Source organism: Hippocampus comes, unplaced genomic scaffold, assembly GCF_001891065.2.
Source record: "Hippocampus comes isolate QL1 unplaced genomic scaffold, H_comes_QL1_v1.1 scaffold20, whole genome shotgun sequence".
Lineage (NCBI taxonomy): Eukaryota > Metazoa > Chordata > Actinopteri > Syngnathiformes > Syngnathidae > Hippocampus > Hippocampus comes.
Window position 1 is genome coordinate 1,400,604 of NW_017805462.1, and position 23,354 is coordinate 1,423,957.

A 23,354-nucleotide genomic window follows, 5' to 3' on the forward strand; every position below is an offset into this window, starting at 1 on the left:
TCCGCCATTGGAAGCTAACCAATTAGCATCAATTGGCCATACTCTCTGGGGTGATTAGCATACACGCAGCACTCTCGGGGGGCTTTGACACTTATTGAAGCTGTCCGGAGTGCGAAAAGGGCTTGCGCTGCTTTTGTGGCCTGGCTGAGCCCGAGCGATAATGAGCGGCGCTAATGAGCTGGCCAAAGACGAACGGCTGTGTGACACTGACCTGCGCCGAGAAAGCTGATTTGCAATGAACTAAAAATAAATAAATTAAAAAAAAAACCCATAAAATATAATTACCGCCAAGAAAGTCAACACATACTTTAAATTTTAGACTGAAATTGTGAAATGGCTAATGGTAATTGAACATTCAAAGACTTGAACAAGCTATTAGAAGCCATTCACTTGACATTCATCTGTGCAAGTTAAGTCCAAAATTTTCTTGACAATAACATTTGCAACACACTCCCAGTAATCTAAACACGACATTCTGATGAATACTGCATTTGCGAAATATGAATTAAGCAGAAAAATCCACCTGTTTTCATCCATCACGGGGCGGCCATTTTGCGTTGTACTGCCTCTTGCTGGAAACTGGGTGAGATCACAATTAACACTTAATAGACTAATTTGAATTGTGTTTTATTCGTTTTTATATAGTTTTTAATAATAGTTCATTTCGGGGTCACTGCGCTCCTAGTTTAAAAACAGTTAGTCTGGAGAACTGTTTATGATTGTTTAGTCCAAGTGAAATTGAACTGAAATGACTGATTGTCGTGCAATTGACCAACTTTGATTGTAATTGGAAAGTTTGCGACCATTAAAAAAAAAAAAAATGGATTAATTGGAGTTTAAATTTGTTCAGGCATTGGAATGGATTAATTGGAGTTTAAATTTGTTCAGGCATTGGAGTGATAATTTGCATATTTCTTTCTTGCCTAGAAATAAATCTGTAGCCACAGATCACCCTCATTTAAGTGCTGCAGGCGTTTAGTGTGAAATCCACCCGCAACACGGAATTAGCGGCTAATTAAAGAACAATACGACTTCCGGATAATGCGCAATGTGTCAGTAACATGCTGGCGGTCTCAACAAGGAGCCCCTTAGCTGGTTTTAGCCACTCTGCGCCGGGTTGATAATGTGGATGCGGTTGGCCTCTGGCACGCGAGCGGCAGAGTAATGAATCCTGGGAGGATAGCGAGCGTGGACGCCTTCCAGCATTGGTTCATTAGCCGCCGCGCAGCCCAAACATCTGTCGCAGGAATGGCTGGCAACGGCGGCACGGGCTAATTAGCTAGCCATGCGCAACAGGTTTTGCACGCTGGAAGATAAACAGAATGGCAGCATAGCCAAAAGGCATGCAAACACACACTCGAGGTGTCACATACAGACTTTACACACACACACACGCACACACACACACTTGACGCTTGGGATGATTTCTTTAAACTATTCCTGTGCACCGAACATCTGCTGGGCTGCAGTATAAACCTTCACTTTGGGGTTCCTTGCGTCACCTTTGGAAGAACACTAATATAATGCTGGGCTGGACTAGTATGGAAAAAAATAATAATGAGAGTTATTTTGATCGAGATTGTAATCATGATTATTAAAACGATTATTCATTGATCTTTAAAAATCGGTATGAATTGAACTACTAAAATTCAACTACTGTACTCTTAGCTATCATCATAGCCTCATTCCCATACATTCCAGCACGTTGGACACTTTATTCTTGAACGCCCAATTGGTTTTGTCAAGTACAAAGTGACCTTTTAAATTTCATGTGAAATTCAAACCTTTTGCATTTTCATCATTTTCATTCTTAAGCATTGCCAATATCTCTTTATCATATTTATGTTCACAATGCTTGGGATTTATTGGTCCAACCTGGGATGTGGGATTGTGTTTCATGCCATGTCATCTGGAAATGTATATTAGTATGATTTAAAAAAAAAAAAAGGCAGCACTGTACAACCCCCTGAGTGAGCGAGCTTGCGTTTGCTCGAATGTCATGTCTTTGTTTTGCCGATCTGATCAATGTGGTCATTGATAATTAGCAAAAATTATGACATTACAATCAATGAGCGATTTCGGTGTGGGGGAAAAAAAAACATTTCTAAAGGCAGGCAGCCTGGTTGCCAGGTAGAACATTCTGTGACCCCCGCCTTCCACAGTCCTGAAAGCCCCTCAAATACTCCGGAAACTTCTTGGCCCCAAGTAAACAAACGTTGGAATGATGGCAGATGCTTATCGACACACGCACAATGGCAGCAGCTCAATGTAAACAAACCTTTAAAAAAAAAAAAAAAAGACGATGAGGACAAGTCAAAGCACGTCTCGACGTCTTCCTCCTGATCAGTATGAAAGACAAATCAACTCTTCCTGAAGCAGAGACCAATCAGTGACTTGGAGGAGGGTTGCCCACGAGCAAGACGGCAGTAAAATGGGACATAGACACTCACATATGAAAAAAAGTGAATTTTTAAATAGCTCGAAAACAAATACTCGTTCATCTGCAACGATAGGTCCATGAGTCAAAATACAATTGAATATTTGTGGAGATTATGTTTAAATAAGCCAGTGATGGCTTCATTTGCAGTCATCTACGGCTCCAACAAGACAACAATATTATGCAATATTTAATACTTGACAAAAGCAATTCGCTGGGCTTACATCGTTTTCTCAAAGAATTTTTCAAAGGTCGTAGAGCCATGACAAATGCAATAAATAAAAGGATGAGCTGACTAAGCAGTTTTAATCATCGGCAGAAATACATTTGTAAGGGATTTATCTTTGATTTACCGGTAAGTCGAGCTGTCAAACTGACGGGCGCTCGGTAATTAAAAGAGTAATGACTGGTAACTGTTTATATTGTTTAATAGCGTAAAATTGGACCATGAAAATGAAATATATCTGAAATGAGGAATAATGATGCGTAATAGTAACAGAAAGCACAGGGACAGACCAAAAGTAGTGATTTTTGAAGAAAAAAAAATGTAGTGGACCATATTCGGACATCACAGGTTTAATTGTTTGCCTGTCACAAAAAATCGCTGGCACGATTTTCGAACCAATTCCGTGATGCCACTGAACCTGGCGGTTGGGCTTTTTTTTTTTTTTTTTTTTCACAAACCAAAAGGTGAAGAACATCCTTCAATTTCGCCGTAAAATATTTGGACATTCCCGACCGAGGGCCAAGAGTTTGTTGCTTCACGCTTGCGATCGTGAATAACGCAACGCTTCCACCTCTCCTCTTGCCTCCGTCCAGGAGTTTAGTCTGCACCTCCTTTCCAGCGCCAGGCCGGGCAGACACCCAGATCCCGCTGATTAAGTGGGATACAGGAAGCCAGCATGTAAACAGCTGGGAGAACACAAGCTGGTTGGCAGACTGCTTCGCTCGCTCCCGACTGACTGACTGCTTTTATGGCCCATTGAAACCATCCTGTCCCTGCACTTGAAAGTCAAAAAAAAAAAACAAGGAGAAGCTGATCTTTGTCTTTTCAACGTTGGAAATTCCACCAGTCAGGAGGGGAATGAATGCATCCCACCAACCTATCCAGACAGTCTCATTTTATTTAAGTGTGAGGGAGCCGGAGGGCGACTTGCTTCCGGAAGCAATTGGAGGCCACACACATGCACACACAGAAGTAGAACTGTGCAAGGAAAAAAGAAGAAAAAAAAAAAACACATCTTCACACATACAGGAAATACTAAACCGCAAGTGCCTACACGGCAGCCGATATAAATTTAACCGCACGGGCTTTGACCACAAATAGCCGGACATGCAAACATTCAGCTAATGAAGACAAGTTAACAAATCAAATATTTGCTTCCCGGGCTTTAACCGCAAGCACGACTGGGGACGCTAATGCCCGGAAACATTTGGGGATGGAGAATGAGGGTTTTAATTTCCAGCATAAATTACCCCACGATGAAAAGTCAAAGCCAACGACTGGAAATCACGAAATATTAGAATTGACCGCTCACACTGGACGCTTGGTTTGGTGCTGCTCAAAAGAATCACAACAACCTGATGATGTGTTAGCCATCAGTGGCCTCCGAATGCTAATGCTAATGCTCCTCATTCATTCATTTTATGAACCACTTTAGCCTCACAAGGGGGGCTGCTGGAGCCAATCCCAGCCCTCTTCGGGCAGTAGGCGGGGGACACCCTGAACCGGTTGCCAGCCAATCGCAGGGCACACAGAGACGAACATGCTAATTTTAAACATTGCTAAATTGCAAAGCGTAGTGTTTTATTTCTCACAGTTCTCAACCAAACAAAGATGAAGAATCTTTGTAAACATGAGATGTGCTGCAGTTGTGACACCAGAGCCAGAATGATAAATATTGTCATCATTTACTCTCTAAACGCAAACGCACCTGTGATCGACAAATTCAAGGCACAGCTGCCTGTCTTGGCATCTGTGACTTGGTAGTAAACACCGCAGAATCACTCGCTTCTTTAGTTCGTGGTTACGCACCAGCGAGCTCCGTCCACAGTAAACGACTCACTCCCCACCAAGTGTATCCATGTAGAGTACTTGAAGTATTTGTTTGTTTATTTTGTCAAAACGTATTGCTTTGTTGTGCTTCACAACCTGATATTTGGCAGCATCACCGACCAAGGGTAGCGGCCTTGTTTCTCTGGACATACACTTTTAATCCATTTCTAGTCTGATCTCACTGGCCTGGAGACGACTTGGCACCGTGTTGGCGACTTGAGTCACCGGCGGTTGCAGATACGTCTCAATGACGCTTCCTAAACACTCGCCGGGTCACTAGAAGGTCGCAGTAAATTCAAAAATATTCACTTTTTTTTTTTTTCGTCGACCTTTGAGAGACTTTTCTTTGGCTCCGGCAAGTCTGGGACACATTTTGCAAATTATCATCATCAAGAGCCCCTATCCAGACAATTTTGATATATTTCTCTCCTCCAACACAGATGATTCAAACGATCAGGATCAGGCTTCTGCAAAGCTCGCTGATAAGCTGATCGTTTTGAATTAGGTGTGTTGTAGGAGGATAACATTTAAAATAGGCTAGAGGACCGGACTTGGGCACCCCTGATCTAAACAAAGAACCCACATTTTTTCTGTGCAAATTTACGCTCAAGTAAAAAAAAAAAAAAAAAAAAAAAAATCCTCATGCTTGACGTCAATTGCACTGCACGCCAAATCAGTCAGAGCAACCGATGAGCACCAAAATGTCAGCGTACTGGACCCGAATGGTGCACTATGGACAAAATGTGATATTTAATCCACCCATGTCGTCTTGTATTCATGCATCCCATATGACTGCAAGTTAGGGCTGGCTGTTTCATTGCAGTTGATTAGTGAGTCTTTTTGGTATCACAAGAAGGAAATCCTATCAAATTGGTCGTGTGTGTCAGGTCGTCAGGTCTTGGCAACATATGAGCTGATGTTACCGGGCAGGAAAGACGGACCCCCCCCCCCACCTCCCCAACACACACACACACACACACACACACACACACACACACACACACACACACACACACACACACACACACCACACACACACACACACACACACACACACACACACACACACGGACCCCTTATACCGCTTGCCATCCCCCCTCTTCCTCGCGGTGAAAGCATCTCTTGAGCGGGCGGCAGCTGTTCGCATTTCCTGCGTATTGGGTGTCGAACGGGCGGATGGGGCTACTTCGCCAAGCTTCCCGCTCTTTTGCCGGGTGCTAATATGGGGAAATGAGAGAAATGCGGGGACACACGTACACACGCAGGTACACGCACGAACATACACATGCTCTCACATGCGCACGCACATGCAGTCATACACGGATGTACGGCACATACACTGACACAAACACACACGTACATAAACAGGCACTCTCACACACACACACACACACACACACACACACACACACACACACACACACACACACACGTGCGCTCGCATGCTGACACAGGGCATAAGCACAATTCTGAAGCAGCTGCTGTAGTTGCTCAAGTGATGCGTAGATCACATTTATTTTTATTTTTTTTTTTTTGCACCTCTGTGTTCACGCGTGGGCTTGCGCGCGTCTTGCATAGGTCAGCTATATGCAGTGATTTGATTGCTGGTGAATGCATGACTGACAAAACGGTGAGAGTCAGCTGCGGCCATATTGGATTATAGATTATATTTCAGCACGTTAAAAGTACCCGCGACACCACCACCACCACCACCCGCACACCCCCGAGTCTACTTTATCACAGTAGTTAACAACGCCAACTTTGGGTAAAAATATCAACCAGCCGTACCGTTGTCGAATCAACATGGCTTGGCTGAGCGTCTGGTGAGACCATGTTTTCGTGTCGCGTTTAAGAAACTAATGCTATTGTTAGGCCTGTCACGATAAATTGTTTTTAGCGTGACGGGCCTTACAATAGCAAAGGGCGATTGATGTCTAAATAATAAGTTTCAGAACTACAATAGGAAATACCATGTAAAGCACTGACTCCCCGTTGCTCCAGTTGAGTGTCAGTTTTTTCCCCCATGATTTTGCCGATGAACTCATGATCACAACACACACATACATGTACATACTCTGTTCATATTTGACTTGCCTAAACTCGCCCGAGGCGGCCCAGCGGCCCAGTGGTTAGCGCGTCAACCTCATAGTGCAGAGGTACCGGGTTAAATTCCAGCTCCGGCCTCCCTGTGTGGAGTTTGCATGTACTCCCTGTGCCTGCGTGGGTTTTCTCCGGGTATTCCGGTTTCCTCCCACATTCCAAAAACATGCATGGCAGGCTGATTGAACACTACACATTGTCCATAGGTGTGAGTGTGATCGCGGATGGTTGTTTGTCTCTGTGTGCCCTGCGATTGGCTGGCAACCGGTTCAGGGCGTCCCCCGCCTACTGCCCGAAGACAGCTGGGATAGGCTCCAGCATCCCCCGCAACCCTTATGAGGATAAGCGGATCGGAAAATGAATGAATGACTGAATAAATAAACTCGCCCAACTTTCAACATGTCACCATTAGTCTCCCTGATAATGGACATGTGACAACCCCCTGACTTTTATCTTGCAATGCAACGCCGCCGTCTATGGGGATCAGTTAGCCATTGCAGCAGTTTTCAAACTTGAATATCACAGACAAGCTACCCGCCGAGAGCCTCTTCCACTGAAAAACGTGCTTGACGAACATAAACCTCGTTTGCAGATGAATTGAAACATCCACTACTGTGAATGTGTTAATGTAAATGTGCTGGGCTATTTGAACTTGTTGGGGAAAAGGGAAAATACTGAAAAATGTGAGAAGTAGGGGAATGTCAACAATATGGTAAATTGAATCGGTTGAGAAGTGAAGAAATTCAGGAGATGATTATTAACCAGCGTAGGCGTCTCTTGGACTTCCTGAGGATTAAGTCTGGCATTCACACGCTGGCAGAGGATGACTCATGACATCCTCTTCAGGAGACTGATGTTTCTCCACCACACCTTCTTGTCCTTGCCATTCATCAATCGGGTATCTAAACACATAGCGAGCGAGCGAGCAAGCTTCCTCCCTGTTGGCCAGCGGGATATAAACCGGGCGGGTGGTTTATCTGAGGTGTCTCCTGCCATCACAACAACTTGTTTGCTATCGTTGACAAGCACACCACGTTTGCACAGGCCCATTGCCCTCTTGCCAAGATTAATCGACTAATCATGACGACCACCAAAAGCGTCGACAATTAATTTAAATCGTCAACGAGTCTGTATTATTATTTTTTCTCCTCTCAAAACGGCCTCTGTGGTTCCCACCGCCCTGTCTGCATTTTTTGTGCTTACATCATATAAATATTGCCATAAACATCGACTACACACGTAGTTAAACAGATCATTCATTGATACCCCTGAATTGGGGTATGAAAATTATTAATACCTGTCATCAGAATGTGGTGAATTTTTTCGTGTTTTCTGATAAAGAAAAAGAAAAAAAGACTTAGGCAATTATTTTAGGAGGCTGATATGATCCGATTCGTCGACTAATTGCGATTACCGTTGGTGATTAGTCGACTAGCAAAATAATCGTTTGTGGCAGCCCGAGTTCCTACCCTGGTCGCCCAAACACTAAATCCTGTTTTCTCTACCTACCTTCCACCCTTTTTAAAGTTTTTTGGCAAATAACACAGGATGAATCCTCCCACCACCAAAAGTCTGTAAATAGGTGAATTCACCAATGTCAAAATGCGGAGGTTAACCATATTTGTGTTTGTGTCATTATGCCTGGTAACAGTCTGATCCTGGAACTCATTATTTCTATTTCTGTGACTTTACAAGGGAAATTGTACCCAAACCCAAACAAATCGGAGGTTAATTCAACTTGAAACTAGTCACCGATTTTAAAATGTTTGCGTTTGTCCCTCTCAGCCTGACAGATCCATATTTTAGATCCTTGTGAATTCAACGTAATGTTGGGTCTAAAGGCCAAAAAGTCTTTCATAATGTCATAAGTGCAGCTTTTCAACGCCCCGCTGACATTTACACAAGCCTAGCGTGTCCCGAGGCCCTTTGGCATAGCGACAGCGGCGGCCGGGCTATATAATGACTAGCTGGAGTTTTTTGGGCCGGGCCGGGCCAGTCCTGCGGTTGGCGTGGCCCCCCGAGCGGGCTGCCAGCTGCCCTCTGGCCGTTCTGACAGGATGCCAAACGGGAACCCTGCTCCACGCAAATGGAGCGTGACGCGCGGGGCCGTGTTTCTCCGCGGTGGCGGGAGGGACCAGATGAGCTGTCATGAGCGCCTCACGTCTGGATCGTCGTCAGGTTTTATTTGCACTGTTAAAGGAGCTCGCCAAAAGTGTCAGCGGCAAATTTGTTTAAAAATAAACGTGGTGAACTTCTGAGACCTTAAACACTGGCTGTCAGGACACGTTTGCTGTTTTGCTTTCAACAGCACATACATCCAGGAGGAGATGTCACTCACTTTTGAAAAACCTGACAGCTAAATTTTTATGTTCTCAACCAGATTATAATGTCCGTCCATATTTGGACAAGGGAGCAATTTCTTGGACCGTATTTTCACGAGCATAAGACGCACATAAAAGTCTTAAATTTTCTCCAAAATGGACAGGGCGTCTAATAATGCGGATCACCTTGTGTATGCGCCAAGTTCCAAAATCTGCGAATGCTATTTTGTGACTTCGATGAGGGGTCCGCTTGACTGACTGATGTTGTGCCGACAACGTTGCTTGTGTAGAGCAAAGGCAGACCTAACTGAGGACAGGATGCGAACGTTAAAGTGGGAAGGGTGGGCGTGAAAGAGGACGCTAAAGGCATGACCCCAGTTGGTGTAAATAGTCCCGGTACGTGCATTGTGCAAAACAACATCCCGAAAAATGTCATCTAAGAAGAGACACACTTACAAAGTGCAGTTTAAACTGGAAGCTATCAATTACTCAGACCATGGGAATCAAGCAGCTGCAAGAGAATTCAAGATTAACTAATCCATGGTGCTTGGTGCTTTTGTTTTATAAAACGGCACCATCTGTCCATCCGGGCAAGGACAACCGTAGCGCAGCAACATCATTCCAAGGAAAAGGTGGCCATCTTCCGCTGCGTTACATTGTACAAAGACACTTTCTTGGAGATTGTAATCCTTTATTCTGTCGCTCTGCTTGGCTTCCATTACCGATTGTACAGTTCAGTTGGATTTAACTTGAGTACACTAAATGTGTGTTGTTTTTTTTTAAGATCTAAAACCTTGGCGGCATTGTAATGTTTGTACTTTCGAGATGCATGGATGGATGGATGGATGAAATGTGGCACTAGGATTTCCTCATGGACATATAACCATATTTTGTTCATTAAAAGCATATTTTCAAAGTTTTTTTTTAAGCAGTAATCCATTGAGCTCATTATAACAACTTTTGAGCAACAACCACTCAGTGGGAAGAAGCACGATTGACTGGATTGACGCTGCCCTCCAACGTGTCCGAAAAAACGAAGACAGGAACTTTTGTTCCTGCCCATAATTGTTCGTTTTGAAACCGTTCCACAATATTATGCCCCAATTAATGTTGCCAATTTACATACAACAACAGGATAAACATTTTTAAAGCGTTGTCAATTACCTGAAAATTTTGTCTTGTCGACATTCCGTCTCGGCCGACGTCGGCGTTCATCAAATTCGGCCCAATTAGTCCCGAAATGGCCGCTCGACGGTGCATTGGTGCAAAGGGAGTTGCCTCCAGAACAGCCCGTTGGTTCGGCGTGCAGTTGGCGATCTTGAAAGTCCAAAATTATCGCTGGGTTCGACGACGCTGACTGCTGATTTACTCAACTGGCTGCTAGATAGTTAGCCGTGCAGGCTTAGCTCAGTTCGAAATATTATATCGTAAGTCGAGTCTTTTTTCACTTTACTATGCACACTTTAATGTCTGACTTGGAATGTGTTGCTTTGGGAAACACATTTGACTGGTTGCATCTAACAGGGGGTGCGACTTGTTTCATTCCGAACATGACATGAAATGACTTCTGACTTCAATAATGACACTTCCGGGACGAATGAGGAGAACTTGTCAACCTCACCAAATGCTATCTTCAAAATAATAATAATAATAATAATAATAATAATAATAACAGATCTGAACTCTCCATTCACCACTATCATGACAAACATTAAAATACAGAGGTGTAGTAGTTTCTGTGTTCATGAAAATATTATTGAAACTCACTGCAACACTGCACAGTTTGAACAAATATACTGCACCTAAATATAGGAAATTATACCAAAAAGTTTAATATAACTGAACTGTGCTTTGACAGTGATTTTTTTTTTTTGCCCTATGCATAGCACTAGTGAGTTGTTGTACCACTAGTGGTACCAGTCCTAAAATTTGGGCTATATTTTACATTAAATTACTTTGAAATGACTAATATTCTTTTTTTCATGTCAACAATGAATTTTTGAATGTAATGCATTTTTTATTTTTTTTTGGCAGCATGGTAGAAGAGTGACGAGAATGTCTGCATCACAGTTTTGAGGTTCCGTGTTCTGGTATGGGCTCCAGCCTCCCTACATGGCCTTCGCATGATCTCCGGGGCTTCTGCAGGTACTCTGAGTTTTTCTCTCGTATTCCAAAGACACATGTTAAGTCTGTTAAAGATTTAGAATTGTCCATAGGCGTGAGTGTGAATAGTGGTTTTCTGTCTGTGGTCTGATTATTGGCTGGTGACCAGTCCAAAGTCTACCACATCTTTTGGCCAAAGTCAGCTGGGACTCCTGCAACCTAAAGCGGTATTAAAAAAAGTGGATTGCTGTTAGTCATTTTTGAAAATATGTTCATTTTTTTGAGCTAGCCATATTTCATCTGTCCATTGTGCCATTTGGTTTCCCCCAGAGCAATGGCACAATAAACCAGACATGGTATAAATCCTCACCCTTTGAAAGTGATTTAGTGCACTGCTGGTCCAAACCTGCCCCGCCCTTTGATGGACAGGGTGTCAGCTTTAATTGCGGGCTAAAGGGAGCACAACATGTTGCCCAAGTGCAAAAAGGGATCATCGATGATTTGAGAACAAGGTCATTAACAACAGTTGACCTGTTGTTACCTGAGCAGGAGCTGCCATGATGCTGGGACAGGTGTAATTTTAATTTTTACACCTGTTGACTCCAGACACTCCTCCCCGCCCACAAAATACTTTTGGTTTTTTGGTGGGAGAGGCGGGAGTTGTTTTTTTCTTTTTTGAGCCAAAGATTGCACATTTTGCTCCTCACGTCAAACAGGTGTGTTGCTTGTTTCATGCTTCTGTTTCAATCTGAAATCAAATATGATGGTCCCAATGAAATATACAAAACCAGTTTCAGTCCTTCTATGACATGATCGTTGCGTAGAGTCCTGCTGCTTCGCACTGATTGCTTTTGTTGCTTTTTGGAGCGTGCCTTCATAACTTGACAAGAGAAAGACGCCACACAAGACAGCCGTGAAGCCTCAGTGAAAGTACAGAACTCCTTTATGACGGGTAAAACGAGAATAAAAGAAAACAGGATAAGAGGTTCCGATAATGGATCGATGGAGGGTCTTCTGCCCGTAGTGTAGTCAAGTGGCGCCCTCTAGGGGAAATATCAACTTTTTTTAATTTTCCGCTTACTCGAGTCATCCTTTCTGTATTTGCTGTTTTAATACAAGACAAAGCTAGTTGTCTTCATACCATTTTTTCTGAGCTGCAAATGATTTAAGTCATTTCATTTCATTTGGATGAGGATAATTGATATGAGACTAAGGCGCAGCTTGTTTATTCCCGTTTATTGCCCCGTGGTCAACAAAGCTAATCCTCGTCCTTCACGCTGGCCCGCCCCGTCCTCGCCAAACGTAAACAAAGTGCTGTTGGGATCCATTTAGTACCGAACGGAAACAAAATGAGTCTTCAATAACATTTCTCCGAAGGCCACGTGTTCTAATTTAAAGCCTTCAATCATCTCTCCGGTCGCGGCTCGCAACGGCGACCACATCAAATGATGGACACTGGAAGGCACTTCTTGTCCCCGATAGTTAGTTGAGTCAATAACACCCAGAGTGGAACAAGATGTGCTCGTGGTCCGGCAAAATTACAGAAATGTACGACTTTTCTTTACGGCTGGCACGAGATGGAAGCCGGCAGCCAATTAGAGGACTCGACTGTGAACTTAATTTATCTTTATAGTTGGAGCGTGGGTTTCATTCTGCTTCAAAACAAAAGCGGACACTTTATTTCTAGTGTGTAACTCCACAAAGTTTTATGTGCCGCAAGCACAAAGGCAAAAGGATTTGAACTGTTATGCTAAGTGAAAACATTATGAGGAAGTGGACAAAAGTGTTAGGACACCAACAGGAAGTGACATTGTGGAGTCCGGAAAGAACTACCCGTACCAAATGAAATGTGAAAAATGGTTGTGGGGACAAAAGTACTGGGGCACACATAGGAACAAGAAAATGAAGAAATCTCAAAATTTTGGGTAAGGTATTGAGAGTATTGTGGAGACCACAGAAAATGGCGAGTTTAGACCAAAGTATCGGGACATCTCCAGGAAGTAAGAAGTGGAGTAAATGTAGTCAAAAGTACTGTGACACTAACAGGAAATAAAAACGTGGGGTTTGGTCCAAAATTGTCAGAGGCTAAGAGAAAATAAAAAGTGCATATGTGGAGTTTAGACAAATGTATTGGGACGCCAATTTTAAAGAAAAGTGAAAAAAAATGTGGAGTTTGGACAAAAGTTTGGGCACACCTATAGAAAGTAACAAGTGAAAAAAAATGTGGATTTTAGAAAAAAAAATACTATCAGGGCACCTAAAGGAAGTGAAAATGTGGAGTTTTGGACCAATAAATAGTATAATATTGAATCATAATTGTATCACAAATGAAGTTAAATGAGTTAAATACTTGTATCATGTTGACTAAAACCCTCAGAAAATGCTCATGAATTACTTGTAAGAAAATGACATTGGATGCACGGACCACACCTGGATTCAGCACTAGGGGGAGCCACAACTTAACTAATCGACACATCTTTTGAGGTCAACGAGTGTGAGACGCCAAATGTACTTAAATTTAAAAATTGCTGCCATGCAACAAAGATTTTACCCAAAATAACAAAAATAGCGCATTGCTGCCCTCCCGCACCCATTCGCTGCTCTTGCATTCTATGCAATTTTCTATATTTATGGTATTAAATGAATTCTGTTCACAGTAATGATACGATGCAATTTTCTATATTTATGGTATTAAATGAATTAACCCAGCCGCTGGGGAGCAGTTCCCTCCCCTGGGGGTACACTGTTCCCCGGTGCCGGTCCCAAGCCCGGAGAAATGGGGAGGGTTGCGTCAGGAAGGGCATCCGGCGTAAAACTTTTGCTAAGACGGACATGCGAGTTCGTAGGGCGGTTTGCAGGGACGGATGGGAATTAATGACTCGCTGTGGCGACCCCTGAAAAGGGACGTGCCGAAAGGAGAAGAAGAAGAAGATGGTATTAAATGAATTCTGTTCACAGTAATGATACAATGGTGATTATTTGTCAATGGTTTTGCCACTGTAGTACCAATTACTTGCATTATTTGCATCAAATAACATGTGGGGAAAATGGAAAGATGAAACTGGTAGCAGTGTTGTTGTCTGAGGCACAAGAAGCAGCTAATTGAAATTAACACAAACAGGCGACTCAGTCTGTTCAAGTTGAGTTATGCAATACTACGTGGGGAAAAAAAGTGGTTAAGAACCAATAGTAGCAATTTTAGGAGAATTGACTCATAAGGCCAGAGTGTAGCCAAACACTGAATTTTCTTAAGAGGCTATTAACAGCACAACGCAAGTTGTAAGGTCCCCATCTCTGATGACTGGTACTCGTAAGAGGGGCCACATAACTCCGACTCTGGCATCCCGATACATTTTAGAGTTTTTTTTTAAGATCCTATGACATGTATTTGTTTTCAAATCTTTAAACGGCCTCGCGCCACCTTACCTCTCTGAGCTCATCCGCCCCTACACACCTGCCCGGCGCCTCAGGTCTGCGGACCAAACATTATTAGAAGTACCAAGGACTAAGCGGAAGCTCAGAAGGGATCGAGCCTTTTCCGTTGCTGGTCCCTCTCTTTGGAATGACATCCCACTGAACATTCAGCAAGCCCCCTCGCTGTCCATCTTGAAAACTCGTCTCAAAACTCGTTTGTATTCTATAGCATTTGATGCGGCATGACTCAGACTTGATCTTAGTCTTACCGTTTGGTGCTTTTTACTGTCTTTGTTATTAATTTGTTGTTTAATTGTTGTATATATGATATTTGCTCCATGTACAGCACTTTGTATACAGGGATGGTTGTTTTAAAGTGCTCTATAAAGTTGAGTTGAGAGAAGGCATTTTCATCCACGAGTTTGCTTGTAAAAACCCGACTCTCTTCTGATGATTGAATTTTGTTATTCTCAGAAAATGACTTTTTCTTGTAAGATTCTTCTAAGATTGAGCTAGATTCTTGTAAGATTTGTTTCTTCCTTATAAAAAAAAATGGAAATGAAGCATCCATCAAAAACAATTATTTTAAGAATGTAGGGCCAGTGGTTAACGCGTCGATCTCACAGTGCAGAGGTCGTGGGTTTAATCCCGTTTCCGGCCTACTTGTGTGGAGTTTGCATGTTCTCCCGGGGCCTGCGTGGGTTTTCTCCGGGTACTCCAGTTTCCTCCCACATTCCAAAAACCTGCACGGGAGGCTGATTGAACACTCGAGATTGTCCCTAGGTGTGAGTGTGAGCGCGGATGGTTGTTTGTCTCTGTGTGCCCTGCAATTGGCTGGCAACCGGTTCAGGGTGTCCCCCGCCTACTGCCCGAAGACAGCTAGGATAGGGTCCAGCACACTCCGTGACCCTTGTGAGGATAAAGCGGATCGGAAAATGGATGGATGGATTTTAAGAATGCGACTTATTTGTCTCAATAACAGTTGAGTTCCTTCTCATAAGATTTTCCTTCAAAAAGGAATCTCTCAACAGTACAAGTTTATTCTTGTAAGATTACGAATTTGTCTTGAAAACATTTTAGGTCATAAGATTGCTTTTTTATTGTCACAAATTGTTGTAGATGTTTTTTCTCAGAAAAAAAAACTGACACTTCTCATAAAATTCCACTTTTTTGGGTAAAATATTCTGCATTTGTCTGGGAAGATTTCAACTCCACCCAAAACAATGTTATTTATAAAAAAGACTATTTATAATTTTGACGTATATAGTGGCAGCTTTTGTGAACTTTATTTAAAACTGAGGGTTGAGGGGAAAAAAAAAAAGGAACACAGCTGGTGGTTCCCGTAATGAAGCTTCCTCCCGCTTCCTCCTGCTTCCTCCCGCTCCAATATAATTTTATTAGCCATTGTGGTAATTGAGCCGGTCTGTTAGGTGTTACGTGTTAATGTGTCTCAATTACAGACTTGACTCTCGGGGTCTCGTCGGTACAGTAAAAGCGGGAAGATGGGGAGGCGGCGGACGCACGCATGACGGGAAAACAGTCAGGAATTTATTCCACTCATTAAAGCAAATGAGATTTCACTTTTTCGTACTTTGGAAGGTTTGTACGCGTGTGCAGACTCGATAGCTGGAGGATGATTAAAGGCTTTATTTTACTGGACTTGAGTTGTTGTTGTTGTTTTTTTGTTTTTTTAATTAATCTGATGTGGACTGTAGAGTAAGTAATCTGGCCACATCAAAAGGATGACTAGATATTAGTTGCAATGTAAAAAAAAAAAATGGTCTTTTTACAGAATATGCATAATTCTTGAAAAATGCAGTCGTATATTTTTGAGAATACGTGTTAATATTCAGTTTTTTGTAATATAGAATAATGTAGCATCTTTATTCTATCTTTGTTTTTGTATGTCTAATTTTTACTCCATGTACAACACTGAGCAGCAGTGATTTTTTTCGATGAAGTTGCGTATGTAATTGAGGAAAATTAGACATAAAAATGTCATTGAATAAAGATCAGATTTTTTCTTTTAATCGATCCACTGATTCTCACATCTCAGTTTAAAAATTCCCAAGGTGTCACGAAGCGCAGTTTCAAGTGTCACTTTTGTACATACAGTATTTGAATTTAAGGATGAACGACTTGGGGGCGGAGCTTCATGTGCTCCCCCGCACCAACCAGGAGCGCCCTTTTCACGTTTAACAACCGGCGGAGGAAGGTGGAACCCGGCAAACTTCAAAATGCGACCTATACATTGTTGAAATGTTCACCTTTGGCTTCTCGTCACACTTTTAGATATCGCCTACCTTGCAGCTAACTCAAATTTCTAAACCTAACCCCTGGTTTCAAAACACCATCCCTTGTCTACAAACCTAAATCTGACCCATGCTCGAACCACCAACTAATAACACAGGCCTGAAAGCCTGAACCTGGCATAAAACCCAACTTTGATGCCCCAACTCTTACCAGTATATGGTAATCCAGTATATATACTAACCCTGTCTTGAAACCCACATTTTTTGAAACACTATTTCTACCTTCAAACTCTTAGCTCTGTCTTCAAAAGCCTAAGCCTGGCTTGAAACCCTAACCCACTGTAATTCTCTACACACCTCAACATGACTCCACTGTCTCCCGATCGGATTGGCTCTTGCCTTCTTGGATCAATTCTACTAATTCTGCTCATCAGCATTAATCACCAGCCACCATAAAAAGTCGGAAAAAACGCACCACAGGTTTAAAAATACCGCAATGATCTCTCCCTTGCGTCCCCAGGGGCAGTCAGGAAATTAACTGCTGTGATTAAAATAGAACATGAGGTATAATGCTGCAATATCGTCATCATCAGGAATTCTTCAAGGAAGAGGAAGAAGAGCGAGTTGGGTTCTTCCTCGTCCATGTGATGGAAAGATCACATGACGTTGGTGGATCTTTTTCAGACGTAAATCAAACGGGCACACGTCTGAAGTTTGATGACGGGCTTTTAAAAAGCCAGTTTAAAAAAAAGAGAGAGAGAGAGAGAGAGAGAGAGAGAGAGAGAGAGAGAGAGAGAGAGAGAGAGAGAGAGACATAAAACAACGTGAGGCTAATGGAGCTGACGGGACAAAGAGGAACCATAACAATAAAAACATGAACATTTCTACAAACGAGGCGTGTAAAAAGCGGCATGAAGTGAATTCTTCACTTTGTTTTACGGCCTCACTAAAGACTTTTTAATGCTCAGATCAGTCGCGTAGCGAAAAAGTGCGAGGGGCCAGCACACGGGAAATGTCACATTTGAGATTAGGTTCCTTAAGGGCCACCGTACCTTCTATTGTGGTTTCTATGATGTATTATGTTGAAAACCTTTGAAAATCTCCAAGACACTGAACCCAAAATTGAAAAATGTGCCTAGCTCGGCATTGTAGATGAGAAACTGTTCTCGTTTGCTTACTTACCTGGTTAAACAAAGGAAATAGTTAATTAAGGGAAACACTTCAGGACAATTAAAAGCAATCATGCACTTGTTGGGGGGTGACAATGTAATTTCAGACTGACCTTGAAGGCGACATCTGACTCGCTAAATGGATAGGTCAACATATAGTGTAATTCAGCTTCCAGGGGTGTAATCATCAGATCAATATACCGTGAACCTCATGTTCCCGCACTGGAAAAAAAATCGCCAGAAAGATGAATAAAATTTTATGCAGTGATTTATTCCCCCGAAACATTGTTAAAGGGAGGTTCAGCAGACTGGCTCATCTCCTTGATTGTCTCTTTCGAGCGCAACGCCCTGACACAGGTTCCTCCGTTGTTGATTGTTCTTGTGGGAAATGTGCTTCGACTGAATTTCAGTCCTTCACGTTCCACACTAAATCATTTCAAGAGGGGGGAAAGTCAAACCGTGATTCCGGACTGTCTGACTACAGATAATTTGAACTTCAAACCTCGAAGGGGACATATTCAACAGGTTCAGCATTCATAATTTCCGTCCGTTTTTCCAGCAGAGCCGGGAAGAAAATGAGGCACCCGACAGTGACAAGTTGAATTCTGATTTCAGAGGGTTCCTAAAGGCAGCACCAGAATGAAATGAATCAATTGATTTTGACTTTTAACAATCACGCAGTTGTTTTGCCGAGGCAAAACTGTGATTTTCAGAATATCCCTGAAGGCTGTGCTAGATAAGAATCATAAAGAGGGGCAACTCCGATTTACAGCTTACCTTTAAAGGAATCCAACCACTTCCTAATCCTTACCCCTAAAGTCAGTCTTTGAGGGGTACGCATTGAAGAACGCCAGCTTGCCCGTGAAATTCAGGTTTGTTTGTAAGCCACTGTAATGACAACAGATGCGTTGCATCGCTTTATATTGGAGAGCAGAACAGCTTTCGAGTAGAAGCTGAAGATAAGGTGGCGAATGTTGGCTCAATTCGCTTGAGAGAAATGCCAGCATGGTGGAAGTCGGACAAGTTTAGGTAGCTCATATTCAAAGCAGAGGATGTTATGCGCGGTATAAACAGTATGTGTCGCGATTTTCAGAGAGGTGACCCAGTTCACGGAGTGAATGGTGAATGCCATGTTATTGCTGTGCTGGCAGCAATTGGGATAGGCCCAAATGCGGATGACAATTGCTAAATGAATTCCCACTCATTGTTAATTGTCAAGATTTTTTTTTTTCTCGAAAAAAAATAGATGAGCAGAGGATTGGGAAAAAACATGAAAAATGGGAATGAAAAATTGGCTGACAGGTAAATTATAAATATACTGGAATCCACTGTATATCTATAAATAAATGTTTTTGTTTTTTTTAGCCATCAAAAGTTCTTTCTCAGTCTTGTTTATGTTGTTTCATAGTTCGAAGTGTCACAGAACTACAAATAAAATTTGTGTCAAAGGTCACCTGCAATGTCTGAATGTGCACGAGAACAACATCTGACTCAATAAATGAAAAGACAGACGAGACAGATACAGTAGAGATAATTGCGGGAACAATCACTCAGTTGTTTTCACTGGAAAAGTGTGATTTCATAATATCCCCCGAAGGCAACATCTGATTTAGATGAACGAGGGAGGGTTGAGTTTTGGGAATTGCTCAATGCACACTGATTCTAAAGATGTCAGCAGACCAGCTTAATCACACCATCATTTGGCTTGAGAGGAAAACTGTGGCTTCAGACTCTCCCCGAAGGCAACACCTGCATGAAATTGCTTCGCTGCCGCGCGGCGCGCTTCTTTCCCTTCCCTCGAGGGGTCGCAAGACTCGAGTCGTCTCAGCCGCACGTGATCGTTTCATTCACCGCAATGTTGACCATCGCCATGCCGACGCGTACTTTGTGAGTCACGCCATTCCTTCCCAATCCGGCGTGGCGAGGATCCAAGTCAGCCGCCTCGTGAGTCCTCGTGAGTCATTCTAGGGGTGTGTTGGAACTCCTCCGGGGCCTCACCCAAAACCAAACAAAACAAAAAAGCTAATTTGGTTGTTGTAACCCTTGCCCATGTCAGTTACGTGACATCATCGGCAAAATAATACATGCCAGTAAAGACGATAAATGGCTCGAAACCGTAACAATGCTCTGTACGTCACAATTTGAAACACGAGCCTTTGTTTTGACTGCAAACCGGTGTGGAAACGCTACTTTGAAATCCCAGTACTTTTTTCAAACCCGAACCCAAAATTAAAACACATGACCCTTATTTAACACCCTAACGCAGGAGTAAAACCTTATTTCTAACCCGAGCGTGAACCGCCTTTTGAAACCCTAACCCTAGTTTGAACCCCTAATTTGAAACACTGGCTGTTGTTTCAAACCTAAACCTTACTTTCAAAATGTAACCCAATCTTAACACCTACTTTGTTTTGAAACCCTACTTTGAAACCAAAAGACTGGAGCGAAATCCCAATTTCAAACAACCTGTCTTGAAACCCTAACCCTGTCTTGAAACCCTGACAGTCTTGAAGCCCAAGCTTTTACCCTAGGTTGAAAACATTGCCCTTGCTTGAAACACTTAATTGCTAACCTTAATTTGAGTCCCTAATCCTTGTTTGAAACTCTGATCCTGTTTTAAAACCTCTGACCTTGCTCAAACCCATAACACAAACTTTAAACCCTACTTTCGAACTCCAGTTAAACTTGAACCTTGCCTTGAAAGACTATTTTGAAACATGGACCCATTTTAAAATCCCAATTCTCGCTTGAAATTCTTCTTTGAAACCTCAATTGGAGACCACTGGCCTTGTTGACATCCTTAACTGTGGATTGAAAGCTAAAATCGATACCCTAACCCAAGTTTGAAACCAATTTGAAATCATGAGCTATACTGAAAACCTGACTTTGTAACTTAACCTCTCTGCTCCTTTGAATTTGATTGTCTTTAGAAGTTCTATTCCAAGTACAGTCATTTTTCTTTCTTCCTTTTTTTCTTGCACAAGACAAGCCTTTCAGTTTTTTTTTTTGCAATGGCTTTCATGTCATCAGCAAACATTTGTGGAAAAAGACAGAAGAACACGTCCACTTTCACTTCTTCTTCTTCACGTGGTCTCATTTCAGTGTAAAAATGCAAACATTCATCATAAATATCTTTCCTTCCTCACAACACAATTATAAGATGCATGATAGCTGACGCACGCGTGGACCCACAGATGGACATTAGCATAGATAATGCTTCATTATGCTAATTCCTTTGCAATCATTTTAGCCCACTGACAACATGCTACCGGCTAATGAATATTTATAGGCGGGGCAGTGTTCATCGTCGTTATTTTGTCATCCTACTCGACCACTCTGAACTTCAAAAGCCTTCCATGTGTACGCACGTCATAAAACCACATACGGACGAATCATTCCAATGTACTCACAGATGTGTTCTTTATCCTCTGCGAAAAATGCCTCATATTATTGAAGCTTGGTTGCAACCATCAATTTGTTAACGATCAAATCTAAGTCTATCTGTGTGTCTGGTATACTGCCCCATGGTGACCAAGGAGTGCTAATTGTTCTGACTATGTTTTTATAAAATTCAACATTGGAGATATTCATTCATCTTATTAAAAAAAAAGGTAATTTAAAAAAAACAGATTGAGAGTGTTTTCATTCATTTCAATGGAGAAAGACGATTTGAGCTAGACGTATTTTGAGTAACGGCACGCTAACTCTAATGTCAAGGCACCACCGTGTTGATTTCTCTCCTTTTGGCCTTTTTGTCAGCATGAACACATTTTCAAGGCAATTGACACTTTATCGATTGACACTTAATTGGAAGTGCGTGCTGCTCGAATGCTCCATCAGGCTTTGAATTAAAGAGCCGACGCTATCAGGCGCTATCGACCACAAACTACCGTCCCATTCCCTTTGACTTCATTTAGTCCGTCTTGCTGGAATGTTTTCTCTCTCTCTGTGTCTTTCTCTCTCTCTCTCTCTCTCTCTCTCTCTCTCTCTCTCACACACATAGATTACGTCGCGCCTGCTCTTTTTTATTGCAAAATACGGGGTTAAGTTTCAAGCGTGTCAGTAATGCACTGAAGTGGAGACGAGGAGCCTGATGGCTAACGCGATTACTTGAATGCCTCTCCACGAGGTGGCAAACCAGATTAAAATTTGCCCTTTTACATAGCGGGCCAACCAGCGTGCCATGTAATCCATCTTGATCTCATTAGGAGGGCACGGCTGGTGTGTGTGTGTGTGTGTGTGTGTGTGTGTGTGTGTGTGTGTGTGTGTGTGTGTGTGCGTGCGTGCGTGCGTGCGTGCGTGTGTGTGTTTTACCCCCTTTTGACTAAAACGTTTCGCCGCCGCAGGAATGCAGAGAAGCTGTTTTGGTTGCAGACGCATCCCATTTTTCTGCTGACTCAATGTTTGGGGGCTGATGTTGGTCACTTTTTTTTTTTTTGTTTAATTACTTTCCACATTTAGGAGGGAAATATAAAAACAAAAGTGGGGGTCTTTTGCCACTGGCATTCCATTTGTTTCCCCCCACAATGAAAACATGTAGTTAACATCGTCATAGGTCCAATCATGGAATTTATTTATGCATCATTATTTTGTGAATGCTGAGGAGACACTAATATGATCCTAGTCATTCCAACATGAAAATCTTCAGCTCCTTCAAGAATCAGGGAACCTTTTTTTCCCCTCCCCATATCTCCAAATTCACACTTTTTCCCCATTTTTTTCTTCATGAAAAGAAGTCACATTGAAATGAAAGGACACATTTTATATCTTTAACATAGTTCTCAACTCTTTAAACTTCTAAATGGTGAGCTAATTCGTGACATGTTGCAGAGTATTTTCCCCATTGACCACATTCTCTCATTTTTCTACATTCCACATTTTCCATGTCAAAATTGTCAAATTATTGGAGACAATTTCCAAACTTGGTCAATCCTTCAAACAGAATCAAACCAATCCAACTCCAAAATGGTGACCTTATTTATGATTCTGACCTTCTTGATAAGCCCACGTTTTCCAAGATTAAATTCTGCAAATTAGGCAGATATTTTTATATACAAATATATCAATGAATATTTTATTTCTGAGATGATTCATAACATTCCAACTTCAAAATGTTCAGCTCATTCAGAACATTCTGAGAAGTAATTTTCATGTTCCAGCCATTCCTACGCCCCATTAGCCCACCACAAAATTCCACATTTTACATCCTAAAATTCCCAAATTGAAAGTCATTTAAAAACAGTATTTACCTCGTTTATTTACTCACTCATTCATAACTACCACATTTTCGAAATAAAATTCCCAAACGAAGACACATTTACACATTTACCTCACCAGTTCTCAGGCTATCATTTTGCTATATGTTAGCATACCTACCGTTCAGCCATTTTTTTCCCCATTGGACATAAATATATGAAAAGACCTCAAGTTCTTATCCATCGCACTGATTTGAGCAATTCTCACATTTGCTCCATGTGTAACATGCCTTGAGAGAAATCTTGT

General features: G+C 42.2%; 1 long non-coding RNA gene across 1 annotated transcript in view; it reads left to right on the plus strand.

Annotated features, from left to right (window-relative positions):
• Positions 1 to 10,005: 10,005 nt before the first annotated feature.
• LOC109518822 (uncharacterized) overlaps positions 10,006 to 23,354 on the plus strand; it is a 69,115-nt gene continuing 55,766 nt past the window's right edge. Inside the window, exons 1-2 of the long non-coding RNA XR_002168823.1 lie at positions 10,006 to 10,341; positions 10,949 to 11,059. This is a non-coding gene — a long non-coding RNA (uncharacterized LOC109518822). The remainder of the gene's footprint in view (positions 10,342 to 10,948; positions 11,060 to 23,354) is intronic.